At 29.2% G+C, this 21,762-nt stretch overlaps 1 protein-coding gene across 2 annotated transcripts in view; it reads left to right on the forward strand.

Moving 5' to 3' along the window:
* The window catches only part of LOC146527453 (uncharacterized), a 43,935-nt gene that overhangs the window by 15,151 nt on the left and 7,022 nt on the right, over window positions 1-21,762 (forward strand). The window lies entirely within an intron of this gene.

Below are 21,762 nucleotides of genomic sequence, written 5' to 3' on the forward strand. Positions count from 1 at the left end.
TGCGACTACCGTAGAAGGTATGTAATCTCAATAATACTTAAATTCCGTTTGGTACATACAAATATATTAAATTGTTACATTAAAAAGCTTTTTAATAGTAACGTATAAAGTTCAGAAGATCAACCTTTTTAAGTTAAACAGTCGTTTAAATCAATTGATAAGGTCTATAAAGACTGCTGACAAAATATAAGCGACTCAATTTTTAATGGAGGGCAAAATTGATGAGAATCACTAAATAAATAAATGCGTTTCGAGTATTTCGTAAAACGTCATGTAAGTTATTTATTCTTCAACAGTTATTTTTATGTATGATACTCCTTATAAAGAAATATTTCAGCAAACAGTTTGTCTTTTTCTAAATTTAATAAATGAAAAATGTGTAAACAAATGGACACAATAATACAATTAGGAATGTGTTATATTAATTTTCTGCTATGTATTATATTAGTCGCCACGTGGACGTAGTTTGGAAAATTTCGTCTCTCTTAGAGCTCACCTGCATCTCTAATCCCTACTAACATGCCAAATCTCAAGTTTTCAGTTCAGTAGTTTCGTCTGTACATTAATTTAAATGATTAAATAGAGGTTTCCTTTTTTTGTTTTTCAGCAACAATTTTATGGCAAAAACATAGCACTAGTTTGTAAATCTTTACATTTTTTATAAGTAAAAAAGTAACACGAACTAAGGTAGCACCATTGTATAATAACATAAAGAAACCATATATAATCAATAAAAAAAGTCTGAAATTTGAATCAATTTCAATTGAACACGCGTGTCGAGAGCTCATAATTTAGGGATATAAAATTTTACCGTAAAGGTGTGACTGCTTTCAATTACCTATGTCACTCAAAAATGAACTTAATTACGTTGAAATAGTACTTTAAATACTATTTTAAATAATATGCGTGATTTCATATACGCCGATGGTAGCCATGAGGAAGATAGTCGTGTAATTGTGACATTTCAAAGTACTTGTAAGTTTATTAGCATAAGGTTGCGATCAGATTTTTTATTGGATCGATTAAGATAACTTTGTTTTCTTTTACTTTTGTGTAATATTCTTTATATATTTATATTCGTGAAGCCTGTACACCTTCAGTTACTCTTGTTTAAAAAACATTTTTTTTAAATATTATATATATATATATATATATATTATATTTGCAGGTGTGGGTATGTTCTCATTCGGGTGAATGAAATATTTAATGTTTTCATTTCCTCGCTTTAGTAAAGAGACAAAGTGCGACGTTGAGTACCGCCACCCAACAAGCAATGCCTCTACAATTCAATTCGGTGGGGAACGGAAGCGTCTGGGATGGGCAAATAGGAATAGTGTTTTAATTCTAAGTTGTGGATACACCGTATAAATAAAAAAAGTATCTTTGAATCGCAATATTTTATTTTTTATTACACATATTAGAGCTCCTAAATAATCTTTATCCATCGTTTTATTTAGATTCTAAATTAATTAAATAAATTGATTGCATATCGCTAAAAGGTCGTAAAAATTTACAACGAAATCATAAAATTGTAACTAATATTGAGAATACAGTGTATTTTTTAAAGATATTTTAATTAATAGTAATTTAATTAATATCTGATTTGATCGCTATATTGCCGTTATTTCTGTTAAAAAGAAGATTTTTTGCTTATGTACTTTTATCGATAAAAGACGAATATAAATAACGCAGTAGATGTGAGAAATGATAATGTCCAATTAATATAATGTATCTTACGAAAAATGAAGAAAAGTTTTTTGAACGCGTTGATGTCTTTTACTTAAGACGTATAAGAAAATATTATCTTTCTGAATTAATATAACAATTAAAATAGAAATTATTTAAATTAATAGTTTAAAATAAATAATTATGAAATAGAAAAAAAATATAATTTCTCTCAGTAAATTAACTGAAGGTCTAACCTAATAAAATATTTATTATCAAAAAGTCCATTATACAACCATTCCACTTAACATTGATACTTTTCAAAATGACATTTTTTACATATTATAACGTAAAGTATATTTTTAACGTATTTATAAGATTTATATCTCAATATTGAAGTCAGATTATCTCGGATTATCTCTCGATGATCTTAGCTTGTGCTTCTTGCGCCTCCTGATACCATTCTTTATGGCCATTAAACGTCAACAGAAAGATATATTTAAAGGATCATCATAATTATTTTTATGTTTATTTTTAATATTTTATAAATATGTATGGATTGTAAATAAAATAAATTCTCATCTTATGAGTTATAGAACTGCTTTTTGATAGTAATAAGTAGGTGCGGCGTTAGGTTCCGCTAATAAATAACTGTCTCAAATTATGGTGAAAAGTGGAGGTATAAAACGTAAAAATAAAAAAGTTAAAAAATTACTTATATCTAATAATAATGTCTTTAATCTATATTTCGTCTAAGACGTCCACTGTTTAAGACATTGTATATGCAAATTCTCTTTTATTACAACTGCAATTCATTTTGTACGTAATAAATTATTGCTAACGGACTTTTATTGTGTACAATTAAAATTTTACTTTTTTTTACCTTAAAGGCTGACAATTCGAATATTTCTCAGTCTTAAAGTATTTGAATTGACATTTTGTTATAGCTTCATGCTGTATCCCGCGTGTAGCTGGGTAGAGAGAAAGAACCTAATATTAAAACATTCTGTTCCCACTTTCCGTACATTACGTTATGTATACGTTTAAGTTACATTTCATTTGGAGTGCCTCAGCTAAATACCCTTGTTTGCTCCGGGTGGGAATTTCTTGACCTTCAGGATTTAAGATTAGCATGTTGAATATAAATTAAATTAATTTCTCCAATACACATTTAGTATGAACACAAAAACGTAGGTAGGTATTCTCATTGTTCTCTGCCTAAGTGTAGGTACTTACATACTTATAACATCACAGAAATCACGTAAACATGTAGTATGTAAATCAAACACCTTCATTGCAAGGTGACGTCTCCGTCGTGACTTGAGTCACCTTCTGGGAATCGAACCTGCTATGTTCGACCGCATCGTGACGTGACAGATTGTTGTAATAAGGAAATTTGGTATTGTCACCGTTTACTGAGCGATATGTGGCCAGGGTCACGTTTTGTGTATTGTTCTCCAAATTCAATACAGTTTTAAACGCTTCTTGAAATTTTTATTTTTAACTTGTGTTTGAAAGTGTCCATCCAACAAGTAAATACAAAAAGTGAAATTTAACTTATAGTGTATATACTAAGAATGTACAATTGTATATTATTTCTATATTATTTTGTTATAGTTATTGTGTGTATAAAAATCCACGAGATTATTTTTCTCTTTACATTTCATACAATTATTAAAAGAGAGAAAAGTTAAAAAAAATTAAAGCTATAAAAATACATGAAGTATTCACTATTTAACGCGACACTAACATTAAAATAAAGGACTACGGCAATACCAATTGGCATTTATATCCATAAAAAAAAAATACAGTCGAATTGATAACCTCCTTTTCTTACAGAAGTCGGTTAAAAACTAACTATGACTTACTGTTAGTATATTTTTTTAATTTTTTTTATTTATTACTATCATTATACATACAAATATATTTCAACATTATTAAAGATACTACAAAAAACCACGAAGGTTTGTCTTGAGTACCAATAGCTCGTCTATTATAGGTTTAAAAACAATAAAAAAAAAACATCAACATTTCAATTTAATATAATAAGAAGGAAAATAATATTTATTATACACTTAATTGACGACATCGTGTCAAATGTATCAGATTTATCACGATAAGGCGATTCAAATTCTATTTAAATGTAAATAAAGGCTCGAAGGAGAGGTCGTCGGATCGTAACGCAATAAGAAAGCATCTAAGCAATACAATGGTTGTGGATTCGATCTCCATTCCCATTCTGATAACGAACAGCGCTACGTAGAGGTGCGCCACTAATCAATGTGGTGAAAAAAGGAGAAAAGAGTGTCTTAACTAAGCTCTTTCCGTCTATGCTGCTATAGGGAAATATAGCCATGAAGCAAAAATAATAAATAAAGATAATTTTATTTTCGATTCCAAGTTCATTTCATGATTTAAATTTCTTAGCAATAAAATATCTGTCATGAAATATGAATGTTGTAATTTGTATCTCTCAATCTGCTATTATAAGTGATATGTAGATGATAATTTTGGCAAATTATATTTGAATGTAGCTTACGACGTATATTGCTAAATTATGCTAACGAAGCATGGACAAAAGACCTTAAGAAGACTTATAAATATGTCATTTTGAAATAATTTTCGTAAAAGTAAGTTAAGTTAACTTAAGTTAAGTTCCATAAACCTCCTTGATATTAGACATTTTTTTTTAAATTAAATTATTTTACCACAAGTAAAGTCAAAAAGCGTTTCAAAATTTTCCTAAAATGAGAGCGATAATTATTAACACCTCTTTACGTAATCGAAAAAAAGGTTGTATGTTTATTTTTATTAATTCGAATCCCGATACTTTAAAATTTGTATACGTTTTCCAAAATATTTTTTTTGCTTGTAAGAAAGCGCAAAATGTATTTAAATGGACCTGTTTTCGTTGCACATTTAGTTATATAGCGAAGGTAGATTATTTATTTAGTGGAAACCATCGTGGATTATAGTCTGAATGTGTTTGACTTAGAAGAAACTGGAGCCGATAAATACTTTTTTTATTAATATATTAATGTCTTATTCTTTTTTCATAAAAACAGAACAAGTTTTAAAATATTGCTCATATTTATCATTTTGTCGTTGGCTCTTAAGTAGTTTTTTGTTGTCAAAAATTCCATACAAATTTGGTGTTGATAGAGAAAACTTGTCAAGCAATCTATTATTCAACGTTTATAAATAGGCATTTTAAAATTAAACCTGCTACTCATAAAAGACAAAGGTATTCAACAACAGATTAAATCGAAATATCAATAGGCTACTTTTTCTTTTATTATATTGTTAGTTTTTTGGAGGTAATTTATTAATGATCTTACTTAATTTTTCTATCTGATGACAGCATATACTATTGTTCATTATGAATTAAATAAAAAATATTTAATACTGATATGAAAAACATATGAGAAAATTTATTTTAAGTGTTTTAAATCGTCAACCATTTTCGTTTAAATTTATTTTTATAAGTGTATGCTATTTCCGCTTTAATTATTTTTGGATATTTGGTTTTTTTATTATCATTTATAAATTCGAATAAAAGATAAAATTGTACCACTCGTGTCTTGTCATTTCCATAAAAATTATCACAAGAAGGATATCTTGGTGTGTTTTTTGGTCGTTCATTTAATATTCTAAATGCTAAGCCTGTTACCACGAACTGGCTTAGCATAAATAAAAACATAATGCAATTAGAGATAACCTTTTGGATAATATCTGTAGTTACCAATTTGGAGTTTCCAGGAAAATATATTGTAATACATAATACTAGTAAATAAGTATAGATAGATTACATTACTGGCCTAAAGCCAGTAGTGGCGCAGGGGCATAAAGTGTATATGCTACAGATTGGGGGTTCGATGTCGAGGCACATCGCGGTGTTGACTTCCGCCAGTCACATGTATTTTCGGGATATTGTCGGGTATTTCGGGTTTCTTTTCGTGCCAAAGGAGAAAATTCTTTCACCTAAATTGGTATAAAAATCTATAACTATCCTTCACAGGGGCTCTAATAATGAATGAAAACATAATTTTGCTATCTAATTGGGCGGAAAATGGGCAAAAGAGTATCCTAACACAAGGTTCCCTCATCCTATCCTGCTCGGCTAAAAATACAGGTGAAGCTACAAAATGCTAATCTTACTAATAAAAGATTTGAAATATCTTAAATATACATACGAAAAATAAAAATGATAGAATCATTTTTGAAGTCCCTTTGCTAAAAAAAATACTAGTTTTAATAAATCAATGTTTATATTTGTATTTCTCATTATTACAGCGCTGTTTATACCACGAAACTAAGAATTAAATGTAAATATACCAGGTAAGAACAAAGTATAGAACATTGACCTCGGTCTTATTTTGTCCACAGAGATGGCAATATTTTAGTCGAAAAGCTTGTATATGCAAATTAGCGGGCATTTGCTGCGGTCAACGGCTTTACAAAATCGAAATAAATATTATTATGTCTAGTTTTTGATAAACACCACTGTGGCGCCGTGATTCACTGTAAGTGTGGATTTGATCCCAATTTGACATATTAGGTCAATTGGATATAGGCATACTAAATGAGGTCGTCGTAGCCCAGTGGCCTGTGACTAAGCGCGATGGTTAGGTGTTCGGTTCCCATTCGAGAGAACGAAATGAATAACTAACGAAGTTCCCAGGTTACCTCTGCCAAACCTGCTACGTGCGGGTCGTTACTTCCTCAATACAGTGTGCGCCATAGGGCACGACGTTCCACGCAATGTCTCTAGATCTTACTGAAAATGGAGAGTGGAAAGTGGAGAATTTAGCACTAGATTCCCTGCTCTTTGGATAATTTTGTCATTAACATGTAACTAGCAGCTGACCGTGACTTTGTCCTTAATATGATGACGATATGCTCTCGAGTGCCGTTTGAATGCTAATGTATTGTATTTAGAACAATATTTAAATAATTTTGGTGGCACTTTCGTTGGACTGTCAAATTTTTATAATATATCACTTTAATTTTGTACATTATGTATGTTAATTATAGAATAGTAATATTTAAGTTATTTTCTAAACTGATTAATAAATTAAACTTAACTGTCTCTGTAAGACGACATTTATGGAGTATTCATATTTTTTTTATACTGAAATAGACTTGCGTTCAACCGCATTAAGGATGTTAATCATTAAAAATAAAAAAAATAACATAACATTAATTTTTCACTTCAAAATGAGTTTTACCATATTATTACTTGATAACATAAAAATATTTATTAATAAACATATCCCAGCCAAAATTACTCGTCCGTTTTGTTTTTTAAATCATATTTATTATTGAGATGCAGAAAAATATTATACCACGGATATGATAAATTGTGGAACGTGATATTAGCTCTGTTCTGTTTAAAACTTATGTTATTCATTCTTTCCTTTCGCCGAGCCATATTTTTTATGGTACGTTGCTGGCAGAGAAATTGATAAAATCTTGGACTTATTTTTTTTAAATATTACTTGTTTGAAATTAATAGGATTGTTATAAATTCGGTAATTTATAACAACCCGTGTCATCGGTATGACACGGGTAAACGGGACGGTTGTTGTTTCAATTCCAAATAAGGGGTATAAATTAGTATTTCCATTTTTACTATTACTTTTTTTTGCTTTATGTGGGATATAACGTGTAGTTGAAAAATATTCTAACATTCCTATCCACTCCTTTTATTTCTAAAATTTCTGCTCAAAATAGATGTTAAATTTAAACAATTTAATGTTTAAATTTTAAACTACATATTTTGAACAGAAATCTTAAGCAAAAGCTTCATGTACAGTTCAATATAACTTTGTGACAGGGACATACCAACTATTATATTTATTTTTTTTAAGATGAAATTAACAATTAAAATACGCATCTGCAATATAAACAAAAAATACAGTTAAAGCGCTAAATTTTTTAAAATGTTATTTTTATTCCAACCTTCTACTTAATCAAAAACATTTATAAAGCGGTACACGACTTTTAATATTTCATTTAGACTCACATATGGCGGCCTTTTTTAAATATTTAATATTATTTTATATAATTATATACAACACCAATTTTATGTTATTTAAATCGGTTCTTTGACCACCCAAAACTAATCGTATTGAGTAAAACAAGATTCGTAACTGTAAGGACTTCGTTATTTACATAAAAACATGTTAAGCTATATTCATATTTATATTGCAAATTTGGAAGGATTTAAATAAATTATATATACATTTTTTAAGTAAGATGAAATAATTATATACATGGTGATTGGTAGAAGGACAGACAAACTGATAATTATGATATTTTATAGATATATATTTTTTTATACTGATTTTGAGCAAATTAACTTCATTAATTTTATTTTTAAACAACGCCTTAGTAGGTTATTATACCCTATAGCCTATAGGAGGAGAATTTTATTAACATTTCGATATAGTAAAAATGTTTGGTTTTTTGCAGAGACTTTAAAAATATGGCAAAGAAATATGACAAAAATATTAAACCTGAATTTATATATTTTATTGGAAATAACATCGATTTAATACTGACTGAAAATAAATGAACAAACGTAGAGAACGAAACGAAAATATATTAGCGTAATGTCGAGGATTCTACAGTTAGAATCATTCCGTTTTGTATATTATAACAACGTGTTTGTACTGGCAATATATCTGTCATCTTTAATGATATCATTTGAACGCAAACTGAGGCTCCGTGCTGTCCTTAAGTAATCCGATACTTTAATAACAGGTCGTGTGACTTTTTTTTGTAATTTCACACCTTTATACCTCCAAATATATAATGGTAATTAAAACAGGTAAAACTTTAAATATGAGTAAAAGTTTCAAGTCGAGTATTAGTATTTATTATTATTTATTAGTTTCAGTATTAGATACCTACTCAAGATTTGTAAAAAATCATTCACTTGTATGAACCGTGAAGATGCTGCTCTCTCCGCTTGCACTCTCTGTCCTCCTCTGTGTAATGACAAAAATATATAAACGACAACAATATATACCTACCTTTTACCTTACCAGAAAATCACTCACGTAAAACTTTTTTTTTATATTTTACTACTTTTTGATTGTTTTACTTGAATTTTCTCTCTTTAAACTCTTGCTTAATAGAAAAATATGATATATGAAAGAGAAAGGAAGGAGAAAATATTACCTGGTTTGGTACAATACTAATATTTTAATTTTAAGACGTTTATATCTTAATTTGAAGAAGAAAAGTTTTGAAGCCACAACCATCACACGTTCATTCAGCCACTTCACCACTGGGCCTGGTTGACCTGACTCGCTTGTCAATATTACGAGGTAAGGTGATATTAATTGTGAGCAACATTATAAATTGGACAAAACAAAGTTCTTCGTTCAGAAATAAAAGAATATGACAAGATGGATCACTTGTTTCCTAAATGATGAACTCCATCATACAATTCTGACAAATTAAATAAATTATAAATTATTATGAATTCTTTGACTGTAATTACATGTTTACCTTAAATATCATAAATATACGATTATTATTTATTTATTATATTACTTTTTTCATCGTTCACGTTGTATACCACGTATAGCAGAAAAGACAGATGGAACCTAGTATTTAGACACTTTCACACCGCATTTAGAGGCATTGCGAGTTGAGAAGCCAACGCTACGGTATGTTTTACTGCCAGAGCCAGAAAAGGAAGTATTAATAAATAATAATTTATTAATTTAATTCCTCCAGTGCGAATCGAATCCACAACCATCGCGTTTACAGTCACACAATTGTACAGTGGTATAACCTCAATCTCAACGGCCTCAATTACAATTATCCTTTCATTATATTACCTACTTATATTTAAGCCATAAATAACTAAACTTTAATTGAAAAATAATGATTTTTAACCTTACAATATATATCTTAAAGACATTCGGAAGAACCATAGCCGTGGGCGAAATCGAATCTTAAGAGCGTAATGAGTACATTTCATCTCATACAAAACATATGACAAGTTGGACAGATTAAATAGCTAGTGATAAGGGCACTAGCTACGGTCGTGCCAATTAAAACAATAATAATCTTTATATGAACTTGACTTGAAATCTTGACTATTTAAAGTCTTGATTGTGAGTGCGGCTTGGAATTAATGATAATTGATGTAAAATGTACTGACGGTGTATGAAACTTGTTTTTTTTTAATAATGAAGAATAATGAAAAGAAAGTAAATGGAGGTTTTTTATTGGTACATTTGTGATTGTGGGCTTAAATCATGTAAATAATAAGATAAGACTAGTCAGATTCATTATCATGTTATTTAAAAAGTTACTTGTCTTTTACAACATTTTTGAATGTATTTATATTAAAAATAAAAAATGGAACTAATATTAATAAGATAAGTATTATTATTTTCTTAAGATTTACATTATTAACAATTTACAAATATATTTTTAACTGACTTCTGTAAGAAAAGGAGGTTATCAATTTTTTTTATTACAAAACAAAATTAATCAGTGGTACAATAATTGTTTTTAAAAATAAATAATACTTACTGACTTAAATATTGCAATTAAAAATCAAGTTTTTTTGTTAAATTCGTAAATGCCGTTAATGAATGAAGTAAACAACGGATTGTGGTGTTTAAAGTATTTTCCTTTGCGTGGCCATCGTTTAGTTCCCAATTACTTCGAGCAAATGCCACTAATTATATCTTGAGTTAAGGAGGCAAGCGACGGTATTTATGGCAGAAGTTCAGAAAGCCAGTATATTATTTGTTTCTCTGACGAGGTTTTTTTATACATCCTCTGCATTTTACGGATTCGTCACAACATATACTTATTGTAACTTGTAAGTTATATTATTTATATATATGTAGAAGCATCAGAAGGGGCCTCATGGCGGTCTTGGCTGATACCATTCTTTTGTGGACGTTGGAGCAACAGAGATGTTTAAATAAAAGTCACAATTATATTCTACAATGTCTTATTACTCGTTTACATAAAAGTTTTACAATAATCTCACAAGATTAACAAAATTACAATAGATTAGGAGCCAATAGGTTAATTGGTGAACATCTCACGCCATAGCTGTCAACCAATGACATCTGCTATTACTCGTGGCTACACCTACTACCCTATTCGGGGTTACCCGCTCCATTTTAAATATTCTTCTAATATAATCCATTACATAAATCAATTGAAATCGAAATGTAATAATTGCGAAATTATAATTAAAACAAATACATAGCAGCGCGCCGTCATATATATTTTTTTGTACGTTGAATGGCGGATAGAAATGCTACAATTTTTAACTGATTTGGGATAATAAATAGTATTAAAAATATTCACGCTTTACACTGCATCTCGCACACAGCAGGATAAGCAGGTACCTAGTGTTAAGACACTCTGTTCCTCATTTTCCGCTGAATTTTGGAGGCATTGAGTTGAGCGGAACTCGTCGTCGGGCTATGCCTCGACACCAGAGCGAAGAAATGAAAATACTAAATATTTAATTTCCACAACCCACGACGAGCACGACTGGTCTCAGCCTATAAACGTAGCAATGGCAAAATACATCACAGCAGGTGTAAAAGATTAATAAGCAATTACAAAAAAATGAAACGTAGTAAGTTTTGATAGCCTGCAATGTGTCGCATAAAAATATAAACTATACCCAAGTTTCATATAAACTGGTTCCAGAGATATGTGCATAAAGACATTCCTCTCATACAATAACACTGGATGTGATTTAATTGCATTATTTGGTGACATATGTTAAAAGCAATATATATAAATTAAATTATGAATTTCTTAAACTCTTTTCTAAAGTTTAAGTTTAAGTTTTCTAAAGTTTAAGTTTAAGCTTGATTTGATTTGATAAGGCGCTTTTATAAATAGGTTCACGAGCTTTATAAAAACGCTTGAATATATAATTTTTCAATACACACAACGTTTTATTTGAAAGTAAGTTATTTTTCTCTTTTGTATTATGCACTAAGTAAATATATCTAAGATTAAATTTAAACGTATCTTTAATGTAAATGTTGTATTTAAAAATCTTTCAGGCTTTCAGTTGTATCCCAAACATGCAAAAGTAGGCAGAGGGAAACGAGGAACCTAGTGTTAAGACACTTCCATTCCTCCCTATCTGACGAATTCTGGAGACATTGTGTCTTGAGTGGTGGAACTCAACGCCGCAAAATGTATAATACCACTTATGTAATAAATAAACTGTATATACACTAAGAAACAATTTACTGTAAATTAAAAAAAATACAAATCTAAATAATTAAGAATTAGGTTGGGTTTAATTGGATTGATTTATGTGCATTATAATACTAAAAGTTAATATTGTAGAACACTTTTATTGCTAGACGTTTGTTAAACAACTTTTTGTGTTTATATTAATAGTAAGCAATTATATACCTCTCAAAAAATCTAGAGCCTTTGCGCAGGGGCACAAGCGTGCGACAGCAAACGCAAATGGTTGTGAGTTCGATCCCCACTCGAAGAAATGAAATATTTAATTTATATTAAGTATATAGCGAAGTTCGGCGTTGAACTCCGACACTCAATACATAATGATTCTTAATTTTTACTTGCAATAAAAATACAAGTCGTTTTAAATATTATTGCCAATATCCTAGATATAGTCATGAATTATAATATTCAACTCGCTCTATAATGCCAAAGTGTAAAGCCTTTCTATTTTTTATTTTGCTTCAAGGTCGTATTCAAAAATAAATACGAGTTAGTATACCCAGTATTTATATTTAACTGTTTTTATTTTATTTCAAAATTTACATAACAAGAATAAGGGATAAGGCAGGTGTTAGTAGACAGAACCACGTTGAAGTTTTTAATTTGTACAAAATAAGTAAAATTTAGGTTGTAAAATTTTTTTATAATTTAACAAAATTACCAAATAAATTAAAATAATTCAAGAATTTTCGTTATAATAATGGATCGTTACATTTTATTTTGAAATTAAATTACAACATAACCTTTTAATAAGTGATAAATATTTCTGGTCAAATTATAAACCTGAAAATATCAGAAATCTTAATTGCATATTTTAACCGATTTTTCAATAAGTCAAAGTAGTAAAATTTTATATCATATCATTTAATGGTATCGACGTATTGAATCTGCTACTGTTTACGAATATAGGCTACTGTTTACAAATAAGGCGTACAAGTATTGAAAAATGGTAAGAAATGTCACGTTATTTTTGTATTGTAGCTTAATAAGAAAAATATAACATTTTATTAAATATAATACTTTGATATTTAAATATACATTATAATTAAAAGTTATAGTTATATATATAAAATCGAAAGGTCACTCACTCATCACGAAATCTCAGAAACTACATGTGCTAGGAATCTGAAATTTTGCATAGGAGTTATTTATAGGACGTAGGTGCTCGCTAAGACGAAAAATTGTAATATTCAACTTCTAAGGTGTTGTTTTTGGGGTCGAAAGTTAGTATGAAACTTCGTTACTACAAATGCTAGGAGTCTCAAATTTTGCATAGACGTCACTAGGACGTAGTCATGGAGACAGAAATTGATAATAACATAGTTCACGCGGGTGAAACCGCGAGGCGGCCGCTAGTTAAGTATATAATCTTATCAAAAAAGACAAGGGTAGACAGAGGTAGCGTAGGTATAGGGTAGGCAGAGGTATCGTAGGTATAGGCACATCTTTTCTTATTAGGGCGAAAAATTAAAATTAAATCGTTCCGCTGAGCTGGCCTCGAACCTATAATCACCGCGCTTACAGCCAGAGATCAGCTAACTGCGCTACGATAGATATGTTTACTTAATGCATAATGTTTCTAAAGGATGGTAGGACATTACTATATGTAATTGATGAATGAAGCTTAAAAGAAAAGATGTTATCTTAATATATATGTATCATCTTATAAACTAGAATCGTATGCAGCAACGTTTCAGGTTTCATATAAAAATACATAATTTATATATTTAAATCTTAAAAATTAAAATAAATAACGAGAAACAAATAATTATTTACTTTAATTTATGATTAACAGACATCGTATAAGTATACTCAATTATGTTATTTTTTAACAATTTACAAATATTTACATATCTAGTGTTTAAAAAACAGAAGAAAATAATAAAAACGTTTTGTAAAACTTAGACCAAACAAATATATTCTCGAATTAAATATGTAGAACTAATATTTTAACGACTTTTATAATATTTTTATTGTTACACACCGGTTTTATAGTCGTTAGATTGTTTTAACGATCTCCAAACAGACGATAAAAAAGAGGCGGCAGTATTTGAGGTTAGTAATATGTATAAAGTTATTTATTATTAGCCATTTAAAGATTCTAAACGAATGTTAAATATATGCATATAAGTTATAGTGTACTAATAAAAAAACCGTTCAAGATCGCATAGGAAGATTTCATTTACGACATACATAAATATTTACTTTTAGTTAGCGTTATATAATAAAGCAATATAATACTTTTTCTTATAAAAGCAAAGGATAATAATATAATACGGATTTTCATTGTTGTCATTGTATATTTTAAAGGGATTGTCTTTAAATCCACTAGAGTAGGTATGGAAATCTATACAATGCGAGAAATATATCGAAATACATTTAAAAAAATCAGAAAAGTCATTCAAAATTCCATCCAAAATTATAGGGACATTGGTTTTGTAGCAGATTTTCACGTCGTACTTTGTACTCTCAACCCCAGTTTAATTTTTATACCTCGAATTTCGCTGTGTACTTACATATGTATGTTATCATAATATAAACATAAAAAAAGTAACAAAAAAAGCTCAATTAAAATTCCTGAACTATGTTTTATTTACATCCATCTTCATTTGCATATCATATATATGTATGTATGTATGTATGTACGTAGACCGACCGCGTCCAGTCTTAGCGCTAATTACTCAGTGAGTTGTCTAGACACTGATCAGGAAATATTACGTTCCGTCAACCTTAAAGGTATTCAAAATAAAACGCGTATTGACCGCTTTATACTACTTGTTTTGAAATAAAGTATTATACTTAACAAAAACTTCCAGTATAAGGAAGTGATAAGCTCGGGCTCGTTCGGGGGCTCATCGGAATCCGAAATGAAAAAGACAATTAAGACAACCAGTTCTCATTTAGCACCGAGCTGCTCTAGTTTGTGCAACTACCAACCGAGGGTATATAGCCCGTTGATAATGTTTAATTTAAACGTGTAAAGCTAACTATAGAAATCGTTATTTATATTATAAAATTACTAATAAATAATTAATGTTACAGTATGTTCTTCTTAGAATAAAAAATAATTGTGGGTTAGAGTGCCATCCGGGGGAATTAAATATTTAATTTTCCATTTCGCTCTAGTTAACTCTACACCCAATGCTTCTAGATTTTGGCGGAAACTGGGGAGCGAAGTCTCTTAGTATAAGCTGAAAAAAATAAATTTAGCTATATTGTACAATATACATTTATTGCTATTAAATATTTGTGAACATTTGCTCGATCTAAGAAAGTAACACAATTTTTTGTATTTAACCTTTTCCCCCATTAACAGACTGGGAAGAATACATTTAGTGTTAAGAGTTTAGGTCAAAAAATATGCAATATGCCTAATTATATTAAATTAATTAAAATAATTCAACACCTCTGAGACATGTCTATCACATTATAAAGTCTCGAACGCGACGAGCCCCCAGCCGCACTGCCGTGTGAATGCCAAGGGCGGCTACGTAAATAGCTCGTAAACAACAATATTTATATTGCTTCTAGTTTCACTTTATCTATTAAACCCGATTTCGATTTTATAAACAAAATTGCAGCATTACCCGCTCATTTCCCTTTCGCGGAAAAACCAGGTTTGTCTTGAATTAAGCCAAGAAGTAGAGATTATATTATGTTAAACACTCTTTCAATTCTGCAATGTAGGGCTCGAAGCTGAAAAAAGAAAAAGGGGAAAAATGTATAAACAATAAATTTCTACGTATTTTTAATAACACTTCCATTACTTTCTTAGTCGATTTTGTATTTTCCTACCATTATTATTATTTAAATTCATTTATGATGAAGCTAAAAATGCAATAACAATACATCTTTAAAATATATTCATACATTTACATAAGTGTACTGTGGCTTGTGGGTCCAATCAGGATAAATCAGCTGTGTGATTAAAGAAGTTGTTCCTTAACGACTGTGTTAAGGATGATTTAATATTATGCTCTTAATAAACAGCTTCCTTTTGACGTTAGTACCAGAACGGGAATGCAAACTTGGTGCCGTTTTTTATATACATATCATTAAATATAAAATTTAGAGCGTTTTTTGGATAATATATAAAACAATAATTATTTGGAAAAGCACTGGTATAGCTAGAAATCCTTGTATTAAGAGATAACTGAATGTGAATTATCCAAATATTGTTATTTTTTGTTTCTTTATTAATAACTGTTACATGATAGTATAAAAAAAGCAATAATTTCAACAAAAACAAGAAAGCTTTCGATTGTTCTTATATTCAAGTGTTTAAAAATTGGATTATATTATGACGATAACGATTATGTTTGTAAAAACAAAAGTGCAATTATCGATATTTTACGAGCGGGAGCACACAGACCATTTAAAGCTGGCCTTCGACGAGATTTATTATATCGCTAAAGTCCAGATATACGAAGGAGTTGATCATTGTGAAAAGGGGTTTTTACTTGTAACTTAGTGATGACACATGGATTTATAGCTTACCTTATTTTTTTTACTTGTCTTCCACTTTTTTTTTAGAAAACTTAGGTAAACACTGTCACATTTTTAATTTTTTTGGTATTTAAATGACACATTATACTAATATTACTTTTATGGTACAAAAAAAGAATAATTTCCACTAAAGAAATATAAACAATATATAACATTTTATATTATAAATAACTTACTACTAATACATACTCTAATATATTTAAATTAGTTGCGTATTTTGAAAAATCCACGCTCTTATATCTAATCTATAGCGTTTAAGCATATTCCTAAGTAAAACAAAAGCCAAGCAGTTCAAATCTAGTAAAGCGATATAATAACAAGCAAAAATCTTAACCACAAATATCAACCACTATGTAATTTTACCATATTAAATATCCCTAACAAAAATATACGCGAAAACATTTTAATATAACGTAATAACAATGTAAGTGAATGTTAAAATTTAAAAACATTACTTTACATAATTAATGCCTTGTTAACGCGCTTTTTACCTTATAAATGTAAATATATTTTAAATACATAAGTTGTATTAAAGCTAGCGTATCTTATTAATAATTTATGAGATGGCTGTCGATACTTTTTGTAGAAATTTTTATATATTTTTGGTCTTCCGCCTGCATTCTGGTTAGACATAATTGTTTCAGTGGAACTTTAATTATTGATTCTTTAAAAGGAATCCAAGTTGACTTTGGAGTTGAGGTCTTTGGGGTGGTCGTGGAACAAGGTGGCTGTTGTAGTTATATCCATAATCTACATTATATTCTGTAAGCGATTGTATAAAAGTTATTATAAGAATAGAATCTTGAAAATGGCGTAATATTTTTTTTGGTTAGTATTTTGGGTTGCTATAATTTTTTCTTAAAATACCATAGTACTTTGATTCTCTCTGAACCACTAGAAATTCTACGTAGACGAAGTTAAGAGAAGATACTACCAACATCTATCCGTGTTGTTAATATTTAGATACAACGAAACTTACCGATAATGGCTATAAAGCTGAAACTGTATATTATATTGAATTTCAGCTTGTTCCAACCTTTAAAAAAAATCAACCTTTAATTATACTAATAATAAATAGATATTTTTTCATATTCCATCCATCAGCCTTTTAAGGTCCACTGCTGGACATAGGCCTCCCCCAATGCTCGCCACTCCGTCCGGTCATATAATATAATATAGTGAAATTAAAATAAGTTGAATAGACCGCGATTTCTTGGATAAAATGTATTTGCTTTAATTATGAAAGATTATTCTTAAATGTTTATAACATACATACACCTTCAATACTTTATTTTAATAATTAATTTTGATACGTACTAACCTATTACATGTCTGACATTTTCATTTGAAATACAGTCAATTATAGACAAAAAAAATGAAGTGAATACCAGAAGCTGATATGTTATTTAATATTACAATTTTGCCGTCAAACTTAGCGACGTGGGTCGTTCGTTTTGACGGTAACTTTATCATGTTTGATAGAATAATTACTGCTACATTGCTTCATAAGACAGTGCTTGAGCGTGACATCGGCTTGAAAAGGTCACATTCGGAAATGTCGAACTTGTACAATGATTGATACATATGTCAACGGTTATACGGCATCTGAGCATTAAATTACGCTTTTTTTTATTGTGCTAAGGTGATATTTTTTACCTTCACGCTGTATCTCATAGGCTTCTTCCTCCTGGCATTAATCCCGGCTATTGCCAGGGTCTGCCTTCCTACTCAACATACTCCACTTTGCACGGTCTTTTGCGTCCTTTTTGCATCCCTCTCATAGGCTAACAGCCAGAATCTGGAAACCTAGTGTTAACGCTTCCGTTTCCCACTTTCCGCCAAATTAGGCATTGTGTGTTGAGTGGCGGAACTAACCGACGAATTTACTTACTTTTCATAATTTAATATTATAATCCTTCTTTCATATTTTCGTCCCAACATACATATATCTATGTTTATGATAGTAGAAAAAGAGAGCTAGATATCTAGCCTTTTTTACTATTATCAGCCATCAAAAACTAGATTTGAAATTAGATTCTACAAATAATTTATCTATATATATAAAAAATTGTTAAAATTCCGCAAATGTATGTTTTTTTTATATTGATAGAATTAAAACATTTTCTATAAGTTAGTTGTACGTATAAGTACACATAGCTTCTTTGTTCGAGACATAGTTGGTAGTAGACATACTCGTAAATTATAATTAAAGACCGTTAAAAAATGAAGTAAAATCATTAAATAAAACCACACGTCTCTTAAGTTAGGTATATTAAATTATAATAAAGTAACTCCGAAACGAGTTGATATTAAACGTTGCTATGGAAGCTGTAATCATGCGAGATTAAAATAATTTAATTTTTATGTGACACACATACAATATACGAGCGGTAATCAGTTATGTATTTAGGGTCCGCTGAAAAATTTATTTTTTGTCTATTTTTATTTAATACAGTAAAATGAATATTTTTAATTGTTCATTTAGAATATATTGATTTTCTTATCTATTTTTTATTTTCCTATGACTGACTAACGCTGAGATATTTTCGTTGAATTTTAATTTTATGAAAAAAAAAAATAATTTCTCAAGGTAAGAGGTTAGTAATTTTAAATCCAATTTGTGCCTAGGATATGAACTAAATGTGCTTAAACTTAAAAGTAAAAATATTTCAAGCCAGGTTTCAAGTATTATTTTGATAAATAAAGTATAACGAAACCCACATAATTATGTAGATACAAAAGATAATTTAATGCAGAACTCCCTTAGATAACTTCATATAGTAAACAATTTTTAAACTGCCATTTTTGTCGTAAAATACGTCCGATATAGCTTATCAAATAAAATTATTAAAAAATATTTCATATTGTTTTTACGCACATGTCGACTTATATGGAACATATATTATGTACGATTAAAAGATGATTGTTGGTGGCAGTTAAGCTCACTGGGAAATAGTTATATTAAAATTCATAAATTATTTTTAGTTTATCGTTTAGGCAAAATACTCATAATATCTCGATCGATCGAAATAGGGAATATATCCCTAGGCTACCCTTCATATTAATTATATAAAACCAGAGAAAATTACCAAAAAAAAATAAAAAATGTCGCAACGACATCTTATAATCTGGAAATCGATGTAATGTCAGAACATTATTGATTCGTAATTACAGTGAAGGTGCGTGTAATAGGTTCGTTAAAATATCTGTTATTAAGTATCGATACAACAGAGGAATCGATTTTTTATATCTATTAATTATATTAAGAGGAATGCGATATTACATGAAATTACCTATTGAAATCGATTTAAGGGTCGTACTTAAACGGATAAAACACATTTCGGCTCATTAATGAAATAAAATGTTCTTAAAGAAATTCTTAAACGTGTGTCATCAACGCATTTTACGACCATCTGGACTGTAGCGGATGCAGGTACTTATTAAACAAAAAGCAGATTCAATTCCTGATTATTCAGATATTATTGTTTTCTGCCATATACGAGTATATCTATGTATCATAAAGATTTTCGTTTACCCAATATATATGTGCTATGACACGGAAATGCTGTCAATTATATTAATTTTACAGCCTCCCGCACACAGCAGGGTGGGCAGTAGGGAACCTAGAGTTAAGACACTTCGCACCTCACTTTCCGCCGAATTCTGGACTGGAGCTCAACCCTGTGTAATACAAAATAATTGCTGAATTATAATGTTATACTATTTGTTATTATTATATTTATTGTTTTACTAATTATAATTGTATGTAATTTTTAAAAATCATGAACAAATTCCAGGAAAAAATAATAATTTATTATTCCTTTTAAATTAAGGTCCCATGTCCAACTTTAATCGATATACCATTAATCTCACCACAAATCTCCAAAATATCTAACAGGTCTTGTGTGTTCGAAACAAAACTTTTATTAATGGCGGTTTAACTTAGATAAATTACGATAAACAAACAATTTAAAACAAATGTATGTTTTTAATTGTCTAAAATACCTTTTTGTGCATATAAATTTAGAAATACAGTAAAAATATATTATATTTTTATAATAACTTTTTACATTTCGATTAGTATTTTAAATAACATATAAAAGTAGCATAACATAATCTCAATATATCACCGGTTTCTCTGTTAATTGCCAAACAGTTATATGAATGTGAATACTAAATAAAATATAAAATTCACCATTTTTCAAATTTAAATGGATTTTGGCATTCGGAAAATAACAAGAACATTAAAAATGATATATATGAGACGTGAATTATGTTTTTTGTTTATATACAATTATGTTGATTATGTTTATATATTATTTGGAGAAAGACTTTACATTTTGATCTTATGTTTAAGGGTGGAAAAGTTGAGCGGAATTTGGGGAATCCATTCATCGGTTCGTAATTTAATTATGAATATATACCTACTATATACCTATACTTTAATAACAGCAATCCTAATAATAGTTTACTCTTGGTAGTCCCTGTGAGTGTACTTCGCCATTGTAACTGTACGTTGACATTTAAGTGACAATATGTAATCGTGTAGGTTATCATCCGTCCTTGAGTAATTAAAAGTTATTAATTTTTCAAAACAATGTTCATAAAATACAATATTATTTTTGATAATTATTTATATTATTACTATTAACTACTTTACTATAGTGTTAAATACTAATTTGTATTTTATTCTTAGCATCGAGTATTTCATGTAATTTTCGAAACAGGGAGAACTCCTCTAGCGATAAATAAGTACTATATTTTTTTATAAGCATTAACCTTAACTCAAGTATATTAGGAACATCCGCTCATTATAATTAGAACTTTAGAGTTATTCAAGCATTCTGGCGAGTGGAATCGAATCTACTACCACGATGAGGAGATATTTACCAGTTATGTCACGACAACATTGATTTATTAGCATATTCTAGAAATTCTTGAAATGATTGTAGTAAGTGATTCCGTGTATCAGTTAAAATATAAATACATTGATATCTTTATTACCACGAATTATTTATTAATTAGGTTTAATCGGACGTTTTTCCCTTTGTTGTTTACCCAATATTTGATTTATTTGCACTTGCTTTAGATTTGTGGGAAGAGATTCGTTATCAATTTAAACAGTGTCACTTAATCTCAATTTAAATAAAATAAGTATTTAAATATCACTCGATAATATCAGTAGGTATATACTTAAGTAAAGCTTAATCGTATATTCAGATGACATGAAATAAGACAGCGGCTGAAATATGGTTGTGTCCGCCTCTTAGCATTGAACTTTTGTCATAATGGCCTCATCTGTTTGGGCGTGACTTACTTTTATAAGTA

The sequence above is a fragment of the Heliconius melpomene genome, chromosome 20 (assembly GCF_056956725.1).
Source record: "Heliconius melpomene rosina isolate 202511_hmr_F chromosome 20, ASM5695672v1, whole genome shotgun sequence".
Lineage (NCBI taxonomy): Eukaryota > Metazoa > Arthropoda > Insecta > Lepidoptera > Nymphalidae > Heliconius > Heliconius melpomene.